This window comes from Triticum urartu, chromosome 1, assembly GCF_003073215.2.
Source record: "Triticum urartu cultivar G1812 chromosome 1, Tu2.1, whole genome shotgun sequence".
Taxonomy (NCBI): Eukaryota; Viridiplantae; Streptophyta; class Magnoliopsida; order Poales; family Poaceae; genus Triticum; species Triticum urartu.
The window spans coordinates 577481245-577496319 of NC_053022.1; the positions used below are offsets into that span (position 1 = coordinate 577481245).

Sequence of the window (15075 nt, forward strand, 5' to 3'; positions counted from 1 at the left end):
TGCATATAACAGACAAACAAACAAATAAACTGTGGAGAGCAACAACACAATGTCGATGATCAACAACTTTTGTTAAGTAGCTACAGTAGTTTTCTAGCCAAAATGATTTGAACCAATCAACTCTGATTTCATTGTCAAAAGCAAAAGGACCAAGCATTTTTTTTCCAAAATAAATTTGAACAACATGATGCTCGTTTCCAAAGTTTACCAGCAGTAGCCATACATGACTACTTTGTGAAAGCCATGACTCGAAGTTGAGACCCGTGGCTCTGGTACCATGTCAAGTTTCATGCATTGGCCAACGCACATATATCTTCAACAACAATATGTAGAGGATGCACTTTTGTCAATTTAGTCCAGCCAAAAAAATTCCAGACAGTTTTGCGAAAAAATAGAGCCCCAAAATGACCCTCACGTGATAACTTAACGGCAAATTCGTGGGAGCAGTCACTGACTGATCAGAATAAATTCTCAAAGAAGGTAAAAGATGAGAACAAATCACAATAGATTGGAGTGTGCCCCAAAGTAGCAAGCAGACCAGGACATAACCAGGGAGCAGAGCCACTCATATCACTGTGGTCTGTGGTCAACTAGTAGCTCTTAACACGGGATTCAGTACCGAGATTCCCACTGATCACAGTGGGTCAACAGATGATGTTAACGAAACAACAATTATCCACATAATCACGGAGCTGAATTAGGTTTCATGATAAAAACTTCTTGTCGACGCGTTGCTTCCACTGCTTTAGTTCCCATACAGCTGTGCTTCTGAACCAGTCGCGGAAGAGCGTTTCAGACTCAGTAAGCTCACCAAGACAAGAGCTTGTATGTGTGGCCAAAACCCAAAAGTAGTACTCTTATCACAATTCAGAACTGAGCTTGTATCCGTGGCTTGTCTGAGTACATAAATTGACCAGAACAAAACCAGCAAGCAATCACAGTGGTCAACTCTTATCACAGTTCAGAACTGAGCCTCCACTGGTTACCGTGGTCAACTCTTATAAGATAGTACTAGCACAATAGGGCCAATCATCACTGTCGGAAACTCTTGTAAGATTCAGAACTGCGGTCAACCCACGACCAAAAGGTCAAACATCCCATGCATGCTGGATGGACTGCTGGGTGGACAAACCGCGGGGCCCCAATTGTTACAGAAGCGTACTCGCGACGGCGACGCAGCCATCAACCGCTTTCCTGTTTTCCCTCAAATAGATCGTAAAGGAGTAGCTCGAGTTGCTCGGGCGTGTGCTTGATGTATTTCTCGGGGGCTCTGCCGCTGTCGATGAGAGACCTGCGATTTGACAAAGCGGTATTATAGGCGCCAAAAAGAATTAAACACGCACTAGGAGCTATGGCCTTCAGACATGAACATCAATATCCGTCGACGAATTACAGCAAAATCCATTGTTTGCAAGTACGAGGTGTGTGAGTGTCAAGAAAAATACCCGAAATGCATTTTGAAAGACCTGTATGCACACAACAGAATTTCTGCAACTGCGATTCTTAGTGACTCACGCAACTCTGAATCCAGAACAGACCAGCCACACTGCTTCTCATAAATCTCTCCAAATAACACATTGAAAGACCTGAATCTGATAGCATCATAGGGTAGAACAATGTTTCAGAATGGAATAATAGGCCATCATGGCAATAAAGTATGCTGAAATAGTCACTGCATATGAGCAAACCTCTCTTTCACAACTGTTCTTGAAACTGTACCGCTATGACTTTCGAGTGATAGACATTGCAACACCTACAACATTAGAAAACTAAATTAAGGCAATGCACATAAATATTTTACTTCTTAGCTTTTCTTATTTTTGCGACTATATTTTCACTTTCTAAGCAATATTATATCATACTTGTAACATATAAAGCGGCCACCAAAGAAATGTTCAGGAATTAGCGATACACTCAAGCCAAAAAGTTTTCCTTCTGAACAATACTACATCCCAAGGAAATCTATCCAGTCATAACTCAGCAACAAAAAATTAGGGGACTGCGAAACATATTAGCTAAATCCCATTTACGAGATGCATCAATGTTCAATTATTTCTGCATTCCTCCCACCTATTCATTATTAGTACTTACATATATATTTTATATTCGAGTGTGTTTCGACTGGCGTTCTTAGTGAGAACATATATATTTATGAGGTTAGAAAGCTTCAATAAGATGGCATCAAAATGTAAGAGAAATGACACAAATGAGTTTCAAGATTTCTAGCCAACAAACTTTTGACCAACCAACCATTCTATATTGATATGTATTTCGCTGTACAATCCCTCGATTCCTTTGAATCCAGTCATCGCCTAATAGATTCTTGGCTTCTGATCTGAAAGAAAGGGAAGAGAGCATTAGAGTGAACTCCAATTATGTTAAACTCACACACTAACTAATTATGAGTTCGATTGTACTTCATAAGGAACATACCTGCCGACATATTTAACAATATAATTAATGTTATTCATCAAAAATATGTGCATGAGTGCAGGATCCTTATATTGTTTTGCTTTTGCATCCAAATTATTTTGTAAAGCTTCCATAATACTCATGGTTATATATGCCAGCTCAGAACCTGTTCCATCTTCCCTGTTGAATTCCTGGAAGAGCTGTTTCAGAGTTGATTGATAACTACACAAAAAAAGCAGATTGCTGTCATTATTTACCTTTTATTCCTTTATTTTGTGAAGCTGCAGCAAGTAGTGACATATTGAAAGATAACATGGATAGGGAATTACTAGTTAGAAAAAATGAAGCCTGAAGAGGCATTTAATAGGTAAAAATTAGAATTGTATCAACACCACCTTTACAAGAATGGAGAAATGAAGTTCACCTACAACTGCAAGCAGTATTATCTATGTGTTCTGCTCACCGAAACAGTTGGAACAACGATCTAATTCCTAGAAGCCTCAAAAGGTCCAAATATAATTTTAGAATGAACAGATGAAAATACGAGCAACCCTGTCCATAGCTAGTTCTTTGGTGATACTCCAATCCTTCAGGTCTCTCTTAACGGACTCCTCTCATGTCAAATTCGGTCTACCCTGCCCTCTCTTGACATCTCCGCACGCTTTAGCCGTCCGCTATGCACTGGAGCTTTTGGAGGCCTGCGCTGAATATGCCCAAACCATCTCAGATGATGTTGGACAAGCTTCTCTTCAATTGGTGCTACCCCAACTCTATCTCGTATATCATCATTCCGGACTTGATCCTTCCTCGTGTGGCTACACATCCATTTCAACATACGCATCTCCGCCACACCTAATTGTTGAACATGTCGCCTTTTAGTCAGCCAACACTCAGCGCCATACAACATTGCGGGTCAAACCGCCATCCTGTAGAACTTGCCTTTTAGCTTTTGTGGCACTCTCTTGCCACAGAGGATGCCAGAAGCTTGGCGCCATTTCATCCATCCGGCTTTGATTCAATGGTTCACATCTTCATCAATACCCCTATCCTCCTGCAGCATTTACCCCAAATATCGAAAGGTGTCCTTCTAAGGTACCACCTGCCCATCAAGGCTAACCTCCTCCTCGCACCTAGTAGTACTGAAACCGCACATCATGTACTTGGTTTTAGTTCTACTAAGCCTAAACCCTTTCAATTCCAAGGTTTGTCTCCATAACTCTAATTTCCTATTTACCCCCGTCCGAGTATCGTCAACTAGCACCACATCATCCGCAAAGAGCACACACCATGGGATATCTCCTTGTATATGCCTTGTGACCTCATCCCATCACCAAGGCAAAAAGATAAGGGCTCAAAGCTAACCCTTGATGCAGCCCTATCTTAATCGGGAAGTCATCAGTGTCGACATCACTTGTTCGAACACTTGTCACAACATTATCGTACATGTCCTTGATGAGGGTAATGTACTTCGTTGGGACTTTGTGTTTCTCCAAGGTCCACCATATGACATTCCGTGGTATCTTATCATAGGCCTTCTCCAAGTCAATGAACACCATATGCAAGTCCTTCTTTTGCTCCCAGTATCTCTCCATAAGTTGTCGTACCAAGAGATGGCTTCCATGGTCGGCCTCCTAGGCATGAAACCAAAGTGATTTTTGGTCATGCTTGTCATTCTTCTTAAGCGGTGCTCAACGACTCTCTCCCATAGCTTCATTGTATGGCTCATCAGCTTAATTCCATGGTAATTAGTACAACTCTGAACACCCCCCTTTTCTTGAAGATTGGTACTAATATACTCCGTCTCCATTCTTCTGGCATCTTGTTTGCCCGAAAAATGAGGTTGAAAAGCTTGGTTAGCCATACTATCGCTGTGTCCCCGAGGCCTTTCCACACCTCAATGGGGATACAATCAAGGCCCATCGCCTTGCCTCCTTTCATCCTTTTTAAAGCCTCCTTGACCTCAGACTCCTGGATTCACCGCACAAAACGCATGCTGGTCTCATCAAAGGAGTCATACAATTCAATGGTAGAACTCTCATTCTCCCCATTGAACAGCTTGTCGAAGTACTCCCGCCATCTATGCTTAATCTCCTCATCCTTCACCAAGAGTTGGTCTGCTCCGTCCTTGATGCATTTGACTTGGCCAATATCCCTCATCTTCCTCTCTCGGATCTTGGCCATCTTATAGATGTCCCTTTCGCCTTCCTTCGCGCCTAACCATTGCTAGAGGTCCTCATATGCCCGACCCCTTGCTTCACTGACAGCTCGCTTTGCGGCCGCCATCTTGTACTTCTCTATGTTGCCTGCACTCCTATCCAGATATAGGCGTCTGAAGCAATCTTTCTTCTCTTTAATCGCCTTCTGGACATCATCATTCCACCACCAGGTATCCTTATCTTTGCTTCTCCTTTCCCTGGACACTCCAAACTCCTTCGAGGCCACCTCACGAATGCAAGTCGCCATCTTCATCCACACATTGTCCGCATCCCCTCGTTCCTCCCAAGGGCCATCCTTAATGACCCTCTCCTTGAACGCCTGAGCTACCTCCCCCTTGAGCTTCCACCACTTCGTTCTAGCGACTTTGGCACGCTTATCCCGCTGGACACGAATCCGAAAGCGGAAGTCAGCAACCACCAGCTTATGCTGGGGTACAACACTCTCCCCAGGTATCACCTTACAGTCTAGGCACACACGCCTATCTTCTCTTCTCGAGAGGGTGAAATCAATCTGGCTAGAGTGCTGGCCACTACTAAAAGTCACCAGATGGAGAAGAGAATGAAATCGATCTGGCTAGTGTTGGCCACTACTAAAAGTCACCAGATGTGATTCTGTCTTTCTAAAGAGGGTGTTAGCTACAATCATGTCGTAGGCTAGAGCAAAGCTTAAGACATCTTCTCCTTGATTCCTGATGCCATAGCCAAAGCCCCATGCGCCCCTTCAAAACCTGTGTTAGATGTACCCACATGGCCATTGAGGTCTCCTCCTATGAAGAGCTTCTCGCCAATCGGTACTCCTAATCATGTCTTCCAGGCCTTCCCAGAACTCCCTCTTGGTGTTCTCATTGTGGCCTACTTGCGGGGCATACATGTTGATAACATTCAGAACTAAGTCCCCAACTACCATCTTGACCAGGATAATCCGGCCCCCACGTCTCTTGACGTCTACAACTCCATACTTGAGGCTCTTGTTGATCAAAATGCCTATGCCATTTCTGTTTGCAGTTGTCCCTATGTACCACAGCTTGAAGCCGGTATCCTCCACCTCCTTCGCCTTCTGTCCCCTCCATTTGGTTTCTTGGACGCAAATGATATCAACACCTCTCCTCACCGCTACATCAACTAGCTCCCGAAGCTTCCCTGTCAGAGACCCTACGTTCCAGCTACCTAAGCGAATCCTCCTAGGCTCAGCTAGCTTCCTTACCCTTCGCACTCGTCGAGTCAAATGCGAAGACCCTTGCTCATTTTCCACTACATCCGGGCGCTGATGTAGCGCGCCAGTAAGGATGCGACGACACGATCCTCGTTCACTTTCCATCGTATCGGGATCAAGATATGGCGCGCCACCAGGGGGGTGACGGCCCGGCCCTTGCCCATATGCCACCACACCCAAGTTCCGATGTGGCGCGTCGCTGAGAGGGTTACGCCCCAACGAAAAATTAGAAATGCAGATGATTAGGCACTTACTCGAGAAGACACCTAACAAAATTAATCACATAGGTCGTCAAAGCATGAACTCTTCCATCAGTATCAATATTCTTTGTTGCATCCTTTGCAACAGCTTCTTCGAAATAACTAAAAATCTTCTGTGCAGTTTGTGCTAAAGAATTTTTCAGACTGAATGCAGAGTCGCGCATTTGAGAGCATGATTCTCCAACAAAGATGGTGTCAATCTACACATTCAGTTGAAAAGATGAACCTTTTAGTTATTTCCATATAAAAGCTTACCACCAAAATAAATTCACATTCAATTGACACCATAAATCTTCAAACTTCCTACAAGCTTTGTCAAGTTAAGGTGAATATCAAATCAGAGATAAGAGATGGTGAAATATATATTATGCATAAAAGGTGAACTCAAATACAGATGGCTCAACACTCCAATGATGGAAGTATGGTATCAAACTGAGACACATGACTACTATCATACTTGTATAGCTGTAAGCAGAAATTGTTGTTTTACTTAAACATATGCAGCAGTTAATAATCGCTCAATATCACTGGCATATGTTTAAGTAAAACAAATAGATATGGAAGTTAATAACAAACCCTAGCTATTCAAAGAAAGGAAACGCAAAGGTACTTTGCGTTTTCTCGAAAAGAAAATATCACTGGCCAAAGCAAACCAAGCTGTTAAAACAATTACTGCAGGAAAAGTTTTCAGGTGGCGTGAAGGAGAAAACATTTGTCTCAACCGCAAACAGATGTTAACTGTATATTGGGCATTCATAATTATCAACTTATCATTATGCACGCTCGAATAAAATGTACCTCTGTTTGAAGTCCACACATTATCTCATACATGTCTAGCAGAACAAACAGTTTATCCGGTGATCTTTCACTCATAGCAATTGCCTCACCAAAGCTGAGTAGATTCTCCAAATTGTTCTTGGTTATTGTGGAAAAGCACTTATCCCTCAAAGATTGGCTGCATCCGAAAACTTGGTTACAGAGCTGGCGTTCCCCAGCAAAAAGAAGTTTCACCTGTTTCAAGCAGAACACGTCACCAGAGGCAAGTTATAGTGCTATTTAGTAGGTTTGAGAAAAGATCCTTACAGAAATTCGCATGAACTGAATCCAGTTACTTGTTTTGGACTCCAAAATCTCCCAAGCCATTTCCCGCACTTCATCTTTATTCAGTTTCTCGACACCCAAGTTCTTCAAACACGTTTCTAAAGCTGAAGCACGAGCTTCGCTGCAAAAAAAGGAGAATAATGTTTCAGCAAGTCACTCAAGTCTCAAAGGTGGAGCAGCGACTGCATAGGAATCAGATAGCAAAGGCACGTACAAACAAGAAATATTCAATCTTTCCACAGGAGCCTCGCAGTTTCAGTAATGCATATAATTTTATGGCTTTTTTTGCTGAGCACTCGTATTAGTATAGCGACATTCCAAACTGGAATCTTTGAACCTTTTTCCATGGATTATGAATATGGCCAAATTGTTAGCAAATGTATTCAAATTGATTGACAGATGTAACAACACTAAATGAAGATAATGCTGACAGTAGCTACCTGTATATTTCTGCACATTGCTGTTGGCACCCAGCTTGAACCAATTGTTGTGCTAATTTCGCAAGCAAAGGAACAAGCTTGGGTTCAATAAGAGCAGGAAGGCTGTATACGATAGCCTCCAGGTTATCGGACGATGCACCAGGTAATGGGTGTTTCACATCTTCAGATCGAGACTCAGATGATGGCCGAAGCATACTGACAAGGCAATCAAAAAGACAACCAGGCTCCATAGATTTGCTGGATCAGTTAGGGGGACGCACAGTGCAAGAGTTAGATGATGTCAAGATAAAGAAACAACTTAAACCAAGATAAATGAGGCAAAAACCTGCAATGAGACAACTGATTCTGGAATTCGCCCTCGGTCTTCACGAGGGCCTTAAAAAGGACACCCACATGGCTTGGCACCCGGTCACTGCTACTATCATTCCTGTTCGAGCTAAAAAGCTGATCGGACGTTTCTAGGAAACTTTGGAGATTCTCAAGAGGACCTTTCTCTACTGCACACTCTGCCTGCACATATATACAGATGCCAACATTCAAGTCATGTCTAGTTTGCTCCCAAAAAAGCAATACATCACCAAAAAAGGTCGCTAGTTATTTTCTCAAGACTTGCACTGATCACAATACCTGTTGTACTGAATTAAGCACATCAACAAGCTCGCTTTGCAGCTGTGCATCAAAAACAACATCCGAATTCACCTCATCGACCACGCTAGTTGTCTCTTTATTGAACATTTCTGTAGTTATATCCTCAATTGCAATGCCATCATTCACTCTGGTGCTCCGCACAATGAACTCGTCGGCATGCTGCATATCTCTTGGTGTCTTGTCCTGTGGCTGCAATGTTATATTGACACTACTCTTAGATTGTGGCGGCACAATGCCTGTGTGCGGCTGTATGCAGTATGGAAGCGGTCCCGTCTTTTTGGATGTTGAAGGCAATGTAAGAATTTGTCTCATTAGTTAGCTGAAGTGAGCATGACATCTTTGTGTTAAGCTCAAAAGAAAAATGTAACTCGAGTGGCTCAATCCCAAGCATATCATCCTCCATGTAATGGTTTATCTGCAAGAAAAGAGCAGGCCAGGCATGTATGTTACTGTCCATGCATGAACATATGTACTCCCTACCTTCCATTTCCGAAGATGTATTTTGAAGAAGGCGAAAGAGTTGCAGCATATGTTTAAGGATTTGGCAAAAGATAATGAATGCAGGTCCTTTCACCAAGTGTTTTTCTAAGCTTTTGCACCTGGTTTCAAGAGAGAGCTAATAAGGTTCTTGAGTATCCAGGGAGCGTATGAGCTTACCGGTCCAAGTGTGGATTCAATGGCATCAACGCTGATTTGCCCAGTAGTACATTCCATTTTACCAATATCATCTATTATTTCCGATATAAAAGGCCGTTGGCAAGGGTCAATTTCCTGGCAGAGTAGCCCTATGTCGATGCATTTAGTTACTTGTTGGTAACACAATGGACTTTCCTTCCCTGTTTTTTTCCATCTGTGCCTCCATCTTCTGAGTACCTGTTATTCCCCAAAGGTGATACAGACGATGTCCAAATATTTAACCCAAAATGTAAACAATGCCCGCATGCCCTTTAACGTATCATGCAACCCAAGTGGGTGCCTCCAATCATGCGGCAAGGGGCATGATGACGCCAGAAACCAGGTTGGGCATTCCTAAAAGTACTTCCCCTCTCAGACTCCCCATCATAAAAAGAGTAGTAGAATTATATATATTTGTGTTTCTTCTTATTAACTGTCCACAACATCACCAAATACACAACAATTTCAATCCAGATTTTAGATTTATACACACATTATCCCCATGAAAGAGGTTTATCTAGTAGTGTATCATTCTATACTTGAAACTGTGGGTAGCTACTTTCGTTCATGACAGTTTCGTCTGTCAACTACAAGAGGAGTGAAAACTAGAAAGAACGGAGATGCAAGCCACTCTTCCATATTGAGGTAACCTGCCACAGAAGTTTAGCACTTCGGCACAAAACAACACAAAGTTACAAACCTATCCATTCATGCTGATTTAGGAGTCCACTTAATGCGAGACTTGAGTATAGACATCAGATGATTTATTTATTTTATTCCAAGTATGCAAATTAATTAGGAGCACCCAGAATTTTTTTAACTACATGCAAAGAAAACAAAATGATATTTCTGCAAAGGGGCCATCTTCATGTGGTGAGGTAAAAGCAATCTTACATTATTTTTGTTATTATCGGGAATACTCTTCTCTCCTGTCACAAGTTCAATGATTATAATGCCCAGACTATATATGTCTGATTTGAATGACATCTTGCCACGTTGTAGGTATTCAGGAGCACAATATCCTCTGCACAGGAAAGGGAGTTTGATGCAATATGACATAAGAGAATGCAAGAGTAAATACCAGGAACAACAATCGACTATTTAGGTGCATAGCTTACAGTGATCCACAACGGTCTATACTCATTGTTTGTGACTTTTCATCTAGTCTTGCTAAACCAAAATCAGTAATCTTCGGCACCATATCATTATCCAGTAGTATGTTGGCAGGTTTCAGATCCATATGATATATATGCTTTTCCATGTGTAGATAATGTAGACCATCACATATTCCTTTGATTAATCGGTAACGTGCACTCCAATTGAGTCCCCTTAATTCATCTACAGAAAGAAAGAATAGTAGTAAGGCAGCATGAAATCTTCTGACATTTCATTTGTGCAAGCTAACTTGCATACTGAATTAAAGTAACATTTGTATATATGCAATATATACTTACTGATTGTGGATCGCGAGTTAAAAAGTGAAAGTGAAGAAAAGAAGATAAATAAGTAAAGAGAATTATTTTATTCCAAAAAAGGTAAAGCGAAGAGCAGCATACCGCTAATAAACTTTTGCAGGCTTCCATTGCTGATATACTCGAAACAGAGCAATCTTTCTCTTATCTCGGCATAAATAAGTTCTCTTGATCCTTCTTTTTCTATTGCTATCTGGTCAGTACTAGCACAGAAGCCAACAAACCGAACTATATTTGGATGGTTAGTAGCCATAAGGCTATTAACTTCACGATAAAATAGCTTCTCATCAATTGTATGGTTGCTCCTTATCCTCTTCACAGAAACATTTCCATTTGAGAGGATACCCTGTTTAAGAATGCACCATCATTTTTAGGACCAAGGATACGGCGTGAGAGTTCTCTTGTGAGCATTTAGATCAAGTATAGCCCTGCTGTGAGCATTTAGATCAAGTATAGCGTGATAAAATAATAGAGAAAATAGGGTGTGTAATACCCTAAGAACACAACATTTTTTTGTTTGAAATGGAGTACAAAGTAGACAAGCCAACCCACACATACATGCACGGTCCCCGTACTTGCTAAGGAAAACTTGAGGCTCTCCGCCGCAACTTATGGCACCATAAGCTGGCCACACGGCATGTGGAGGTGCTTGTACTCCAAACACCTCACACTTGTTAATGCTACGTATCAAATCTGGTAATATACTGCCAAAAGAATTTGACTTGGCGATATATGCCACAAAACCTAAGTGGTATCTTGGAGCTGTAGCAACCCTGATACGAGAGCTGTCATCTCTCATTGTTTACATAGTTCAGCTACAGTGAGGGCTGCACCAAGAGATAGAAAAAATACAGCTCTCCATTATTTAGAAATAAAAGTTCCTAGGTCTGCATTGCTGGTAATTTAAACATAAGTTTACGACGGAAATAAGTCCATCAATGACATTTGCTGCTTTTAGACCCTTTTCTACTTGTTTACTTGCTGCAAACCCACATATGTTTGGCCCAGAATTTGCAGGTTCACACCTCATCCCATAATGCACATTTTTTGAAAATCCTAACATCATATTTCAAAATCTGAAACTAACCATTTTAATTATTTGAAACACCTAGATGTAAATGCACATGTCACCGCAAAGCACACACTCCATTCTTTGGTGATACAGTGCTATCCTTGGGATGTTTAGGCACTATATGGATAGTTTCTTTTTAAAAGGAAAATTTACCTTATAAACCGTGGCGAATCCACCATGGCCAATCTCTCGCTCTTTGGAGAAATGTGCGGTGATGTTGTCCAGAAGTGCAAGTGGTAGATTCGTCGGTTTCTCGCTTCCATCAAGTATACGCTCGAGCACATCAGGTTCCATCTATCTATTAGCAAACCCATCACAGAGAGTTTAAGCATTGTAGCAACCAAATTTAATTTCCCTTAATAGAGCACAGTTGCAGGAGAGCCGACACAAGGAATAGATTAGCTTTTTCGTTTTTCCAACAATATAATTAACATACTGAAAATTGTAAAACATAATCGTATGTACCAATTCTTTAGTCCCAACCAATATTTATGGTGTCGTCAATCTAAGTGTCACAATGAGTATTATTCTTGGTGAAATGAACAATTATTTGTGTATAAAATTAACTGGTGATCTTTCCGTATGATAGCTCTGTATGGTGGAAAATGGTCGGCCTCAAAGACGAGTCTACTACAAATGCTATGCCCATCACAGGAGCCCAACTGGGTCATGGCCCGCCCAGGGCTTTGGCCAAAATTTGTTTTACTACTACGCATCAGAGGCCCAGCCCAGCGGAACGTCCCAACCATGCCCTTTCTGCTGCCTCGAAGCGTAGTGTCCCACAGTCCCACTACTCGTTCTTTTTGGGCGACAGACAGAGCGTCAACCGAGATTGGACAGCCATGGATGCGCCTCCGGCCCTCTGCCTTGCCTGCTAGATTTAGGAATTTACCGAAAAAGGGTTGCCCCCCGCTTTATATATTATAAAGCAAACAACCACATACATCTGAGCGAACCGATACAAACACACCCACCACGACATACCGCACACACCCAAGGCAAGATACAAAGGTGCCGGGCACCGACACACCACTCGGACGACAACCAAGCAAACTAGAGATGAACCAAGAAGAACTACTAGGAGCCACCGAGGAGGGGTGAGATGGACAATGACGAAGCAAGGACTCCAGGACGGTGCCTCCCAGAAGGGTACGACCACAGATAGCCGCCACCGTCCGATCCGAAGATCAAGTTTTTACCCGGAGCCACACGGAGGAGTGGGAGCACCGCGACGGAGCCTTCAAGAAGGATACGACGTCCGTGGACGCCGCCGCCGCCGGCCAGTACGAGGACTGGGCAAGTGATGGACCCCGGCGATCACACCCCTCCGACACCCCCGCTCCGCCCATCACCCGCAGCCAAGCCCCCCACGAAGCCATGGCTCCCCGCCCGCACCTGAGACGCAGGTTCCACCCTCGAACTCCACGCCTCCCTCCACTAGGGCCGCCGCCCAACATCCAGGCACCCCCAAGACCATCCAAAGAGGCCAGCTTTGTACCAGAGGGACACCCCCAACCGATGTCCCGCGGCAGATGACCCGCCTTGAGCATCGCCGGAGTTGCGACAACCTGCACGTGGCTGGGGAAAGGGGGAGGTGGGGGAGCGGATGCTCCGGACCGGCACACCGCTGTGCCAGTGACGGGTGACCCAAGCACGTCGGCGCCGCCCATCCCTCCAGCCAACCTCCCCACCGGACACACCCCTGTGCCGCCCCATCACAGCAGCCGTCACAGAACAGCGCAAAGCCACCGTCGCAGACCCGGCCACCGGCGAGGAGGACCCCCAAGGACCGCCACTGACCACCAAGAAAACTCACCGGGGAGCCCATCTACGCTTGGATCCCGAAAAATATATGTACACACAAATTTGAGTAATGACTGTAGAGTCTATAGCTTACAGGGGCCTCACCGAGATAGAGTCTGTAGCCCCGACGGGACCGCGCCGCGCCGACGGCCGTCGGTGGATGGCGACCTGGTGTCGCGGCGCCGCTTGCGGTTGAGGCGTTGCCGCGTTGGCTTCACCCGGATCGACGGCGCCGGCGTCCGGCGAGCCAGCGAGTTCTCAGATCTGCCTGGTTGTAGTGTGCCGCGCGGCCGCGCGCTGCCTCCGATCCTTGCTGTTCCCGGCTTCCAATGCCTCTCCTAATCTTCCCAGTTTGTTGGGGAAGGAAAATGGGGCTTGCACGTGAGGAGTAGGGATGGCAATGGGGATAATCCCCTATGGGGATACCTAGAACATCCCCATCCTCATCTATTTCCTATCATCCCATCCCCATCCCCGTTTACATGACTGGGGATGAAATTTCCCCATACCCATGCCCCACTGAGGAACGGGGCCTCACTAGGGTTCCCATCCCCATAAACAAATACTCATATATATAATATGACACCCTATAATCAACATATATACATGATGTTGTCCTTGTCCTACTAATGCCTATCTAGGTTGTATTGACTTCTTGGTCATGGTGGCAGCTGAGGTGATGATGTGAGATAGGTTTAAGGTTTTTTAGAGCTTTTTTTGTTTTCGCAAGTTTATTTGTGAATATTTTAAGGTTGACCGTAGTATCACAATTACTAACCGGGTCCCCGATGGGTATTGGGTCTGGGGAATAGGATATCGTCCCCATCCCCGTTGTACCCCGTGGGGAATAAAATAGTTTGGTAAATATCCCCATGGGGATGTTTTTCGCCCATCCCCACCCCCTAATAGATGAAATCCCCACGGGTTTGGCGGGTATGGGCCCCGTTGCCATCCCTAGTGAGGAGAGATTGGGGAATTTCGGTTGACTTGGAGGAAAGTTGGACTGTCGCTCGTTAGAAGTCCCAACTTTTCTACCTTATCACATTATTATGACGGTGGGGTCAGCTGCTCTGACCTGTGGGTTCAACGGGACTACTCCTCATTCATCGGAAAGACGACGGTTGCTTTTTATTTCTCGTTTTTCCGGATGAGACTTGCCTGCTTCCCTCCATCCGTACTCCCGCATACGTAGTTTGATTTGATTGGAATAAAATAAGGCCCGGCCCCACCCCCTTAAAATCAGGGAAGAGACAATTAGATTAGAAAGAAAAAAAAAGACAGTCATTGGATGAGGTGGGAGCACGGAAGAGAGCAGGCAAGCCCGATTCTGTTTTTCCAGCGTGTCAAACGCGAGAAAGAAAAAAACCACCACCGCGCCACTGACCCGACCGTGGGGCACGGCTGGTCCAGTGGGACAACCCGCGAGCGCGGCAAGCTGGCTGGATGGCCGACGAGCAAGCGGGCATGCGACGGGCTGCTGCTGTGGGCAGGCGTACGGATTTATTTATGCAAGCATGCTGCTTTCTATGGTTCTTTTTTGTTGCAAACTCAAACACTTGTATTACTCAATCACAGTATCAATACAATCCTCAGCAACTACCTCCGAAACTTCAGGAGGACCTGACCCTAACCAAGTCATAGTTCTATTATTAGAACGACCAAAAGACGCTAGCTTATCACTCGCCCTATTCTGTGAACGAGCAATATGAGTAATACAAGCTTGATGAAGGTTTAGTAAACCCCTAATCTCATTAACCAACGAC

At 44.2% G+C, this 15075-nt stretch overlaps 1 pseudogene; it reads right to left on the bottom strand.

Annotated features, from left to right (window-relative positions):
• Positions 1–481: 481 nt before the first annotated feature.
• On the bottom strand, positions 482–13771 carry LOC125532224 (annotated as a pseudogene).
• Between the last annotated feature and the right edge of the window lie 1304 nt (positions 13772–15075).